Source organism: Protomyctophum bolini (assembly GCF_963924005.1).
Source record: "Protomyctophum bolini genome assembly, chromosome: 9".
Classification (NCBI taxonomy): Eukaryota; Metazoa; Chordata; class Actinopteri; order Myctophiformes; family Myctophidae; genus Protomyctophum; species Protomyctophum bolini.
The window spans coordinates 22,198,186-22,202,800 of NC_137870.1; the positions used below are offsets into that span (position 1 = coordinate 22,198,186).

General features: G+C 37.3%; 1 long non-coding RNA gene across 1 annotated transcript in view; it reads left to right on the forward strand.

Annotated features, from left to right (window-relative positions):
• Positions 1 to 4,165, forward strand: part of LOC308321575 — a 287,191-nt gene extending 283,026 nt beyond the window's left edge. Inside the window, exon 4 of the long non-coding RNA XR_013964630.1 lies at positions 4,155 to 4,165. This is a non-coding gene — a long non-coding RNA (uncharacterized lncRNA). The remainder of the gene's footprint in view (positions 1 to 4,154) is intronic.
• Positions 4,166 to 4,615: the final 450 nt, after the last annotated feature.

The following is a 4,615-nucleotide window of genomic DNA, read 5'->3' on the forward strand; positions in this document are numbered from 1 at the left end:
TACATTATGTTGACAACTAAGCGGAACACACAAGAACACTGATGTACACAAAATGCATTGAGAGCAGTCTCTCTTCCTTATTCTAATACGAGAGATAAAAGTGCCCTCAGATCTCGATTTCAGCTAATTCTCCCTGAACTCTTTGAACATGAATCAGTTTGATTGAAAGGCAAGCGATCACCTTCCATGTCAGTGAATATGTAACTCCCAAATGGGCCTCATTACGATGATAAAACGAGCATAGGCTGATTCATCATTCTTCTTTGCTGAATTTGTCCGTTAGGTACACACTACTGTAAATCATTCATCTGCTCTAAGATATTTGTACATGCCAGAAAAAATGCACGATGGCCCTTAGAATGCCCTAGCCTATGTTCCACAAAGAAAAGAAAAAAGATATCTGTGAAAATAACTATTATGTCCCTGCAGTTTCTGCTAGTGTGGCCACAATTTGGCAAATTGAGTACATTAGCCTTAATGTCACAGGTGACCACAGACGCACCTCCAACATCGTGTTAGTGGTTAATGGTGGTAAATGAAGCTGGTTGTCACATGAACGCCACAAAACAATGCCTACAAGACTTACCATCTGTTGAAGTTGCAGCCTGGATGAAATCAGTGTTCATTCCCAATCCTGATGTAGGACAGCAGAATGGATACTTTAATCCAAAGGAGATCCCCACAGTGATCAATAAAGCTCTGATCCCTCTGTGTCCTTGATATCAGCATAATAATACATTTTCTTAGCTTTTTCTTAGCTTTTAGCTCAGCAATGGTGAGCAATTAATTGTTCAGTAGAATATTTAAAGGCTTATATGATCTCCTACCATGCTTCATATAATTTGGTCCTGTGAGATGTTAAACTTTCTTCTCATTACTCATGAGAGTAATTGTATTCACTCACACAAAAGATCAGCTTATCACACGAGGGAGAAATACACCAGATCTACAAGCTGTCAAGATTTTTTGATCTTTTTTATTTAGTACTAGCGAGTAATGACACCATTGAGCACCATTGTACTAGAGTGCTTTCCTCTTCTTGATGCACACAGACCTTCAGTGCAAGCCTTTTACGTTTACACTACATTAAACAATTATATAATAATAAGTATAATACGTTTAACAGCATTGTGAATGAGGCCCGGTGAGTGCAAACTGCAAATCCTATCAGAATTTACTGTTTACAGTGTGTTCTAAGCTTTTTAGGTTTGATATTGGAAGAGCTGTGACACTTTCTTGATTCAAGAAATTTGGAACGGCTCATTTCTATCTCACAATTTTAACTCATTTGCCATTCATATTCACTAGTTAGTAGGCTACAGTATATTTTACTCTGGTATTACACTTGGAATAGATGCACTGACATTTGGGAAGCAAGTATACCTCCTTGTTGTGTCTTGCAGAATTTGCTGTTAGGCTCTCCAGGATATTATTTCTAGTTGGAGAGCCGAAGAGGGGTTACATTTGGGCATGCAACCAAATAGTGAGATACAGTAGGGGTAACCTAAACAAAGTAATTTACAGTCGTCACAATGTAGATAATACTGGTGCTGATAATTCTATGGAGCCTTCTTATGTCGTACGCTTCAGCAACAGTGACTGTTCTACACCTGTCTGTTGTCTGTTTAATATCTTGATTGAAGGTGCTACAATTGCGATAAGATCATTTCTCTGATTCTTCCTGAATATCACCAGAATGATAAAGAATGATATTTCCCCTGGCACAGACTAATCTCAACAATAGGATGAAGAGATGGTTGGCTTGAACTGTATAGAAAGGCCTTCTCAGTTGTCAAGTAACCTCCTTTTATCAGCAGTTGAAGAGGTACAGTATCTATGGATTGGCTGATCCATAAAGTAGCTTGCAACACTTTAGAAAGCAAAATGTAGCAACATTTATAGTCTAAACAAGAGATGGCTGATGATTGTGGCTTATAAAGGCCTACTCAGATCACACCATTGCAGTGTAGGACATTTTGAAGGACAGACAGTGTTGTGTATTAATGGAAGATATGACCTACTGTGACCTAGTTTGTCAATGAGAATGCTGTTAATATCCTTCCTAAATATAAAGTGTGTTAGGAAAATTTCCATTGGTGAATGAGGGATAATAAGCTATTGCTGTGCAACAGAATTTCTATGATGGCTTATTGTCTATACTGTAACAGAAGCAGAGGATTTTGTTCTATGATTTTTTTTATGAATCAGTTGATTGAAGTTGACTCAGAAAGATGAGTGAAGAAATATCTTCAGATGTATTACTGTATATTTTATTTAGATATTTGCATAAGTTACTTTTTGTTCTTTCAAAATATGAAATGTAATGGATTCTCATGCATAGCCTATAGTATCAGTTGAGAATGGAAATGGACTCAACCTTAATTTGAATCAGACAGAGTACTGAGACATCAAAAGACTAAAGATTTGTTGCCTGGCAACACAAATGGAAAGCAGGCTCACTGGACCCTGTAATTACAGTACAGTATATGACCCTTAAAACACTGTGATCCTTAATTGCCTTTAAGTAAACCTTACTTCGAGCCACAATAGCCACAAGGCCAGAAGCCTTTTTTTCTTTTTCTTTTCTTTTTTTGCAGCAGCTTGTTAAATTATTTCTAAATCTGCCTTTGGCAATATAACTGATTTGAGCCAACATTTTTGTAATTCATGCGGCTAATCTGGCTGCCTGACTCCTGGCCCTGCACCTTGGTAATCACACTGAACTGAGGCTGATTCTACAAATATCTTCTAAAAACAGTTTAATGAAAATACGTATGTTGCAAATATCAGTGGTGCTCAAACTCTTTCATATTAAGGACCCCCAACATGATATGTATTTGGCCAATCTCACAGAGAGCCACAGAAGCAAAGCTTTGGATTAAAAAGATAATAATAATAAATTGCTTTAAAAGAATATAAAGATTTGTACAAATTGTCAACAAAAATGTAATAGACCTATAGGCTATAGAATAGAAGTATAAAATAATGCTTTTTAGCTCAAGTCTAGAATGACACAGAATAGATGCTTTCCCGGTTTGGGTTAAAGAAAATTCTATGTTATGATTTATAACAAAGTGAAAACTAAAGTTTCAGGCTATAGGGTAATGGAGCACCAAAGTGAAACTTAACCTGGGGCACACCTCCTGCATTAACTATCAATGTCATTTTGAATTGAGTGGTCTCAAGTCCTATACAAATTATTTCGAGTCTAGACCAAAGATCTTTGCCAAACAATTGCTGATCTACAACTCACAATGTGTCACAATGTTTGCCCCATAATAAGGACACAGATTTGATAAATCTATTTAACACAAATTGTAAAAACAGTAAAAAATCTGAAAAGTGCCAGGACGAGGCATGAAGCCCAGAGGAAGTCATATTGTAATACCGGTATTATTTTTTGTAGTTATCTTTGGCAAAACCTCTCCCTGTTGGGCGCATTAGAGCTTTTGTACGGAAGATCCACTTATATAGGAATGCTGCATGGTTCAGCAGCATTGAGGATTAATTAAGATTTAATAGTGTTTAGAGAAGGAGTCAAAAAACTACCAGCTGTTGCCAGCAAATCTTTGTATCAACTTTATCCCCAACAATTCAAGTAATGATGACCAGTTCTTAGAGAGTTCCAAAAAGGCCTCCCGTTTGTATGCGAGAGCTTGCGAGAATTTCTGAGAATTCAGATTACTATTTGTATTGTCATAATTTAAAGTGAATCAAATTATAGTGAAGTTTAAAATACTATATATGGCTGGCGATCGATGGCCCCTGGGGGTTCAGGTACCATACTGTAGAAACGTTCCCAGATGAAGAGCAGCAGCCTATTGAGAGCAGCAGTCTAAAAATAATCAGAAATATCAGACCTTTCCCCTGAAGTCTGTCCTCGGCAGCAAAATTGTGTAATAAGATACAAATCAAGCTCACGTTCTAGTCATTTTGCACCAGTTGTATCAGTACGGAAAGGATGTTACCACTTTGGTGCTCCAATCATTAGCGCAAATTCTTATGAGATTCTCACTCACTTACTCTATACTCTCAATGCAAGTCAAGAAATGTATCATCATAGGCAATATGAAGGGCCCAGTTAATTTCACGCAATTCAACGTTTTAGGTCTGTCATTTACTGTATGTCTGAACAACCACTTCCTCTAAATAAGATGTACTGCAGTAATGCACCTGTGTGAATGAACATAATTTCATGTCCATCAAGGATTTCTAGTAATCAAGTGATCACATCTATACTTAATTTCCATGTCCAGGAGCCTGCATGCACTTTGTTTTTGACTCCTCTGAATGTCCTTTTAATTTTGTTCAAATACTCATCTATCACAATTCCTAAATCATCAAAGAAATCAACCCATAAGCAGCTAAGTAGTATATTTTCAAGTCTTGCAATGTGCCCCAAATCTTCCACCAATCCCATTCAGCCCTGCCTCACCATTGGATCTAAGAGACTTGGTGTGGTACAAGTCAAGGTCACTATGTTCCCCAATTTACATGTGTTCTGTCAGATTTGAACATGTATGGTTAGATGGAACATCATGTGTACACTGTACAGTATCCGTCTGGAGTCTCTGGACCCCTTGGGCTGTTTATATGAGTAAGTCATATAGTGGAC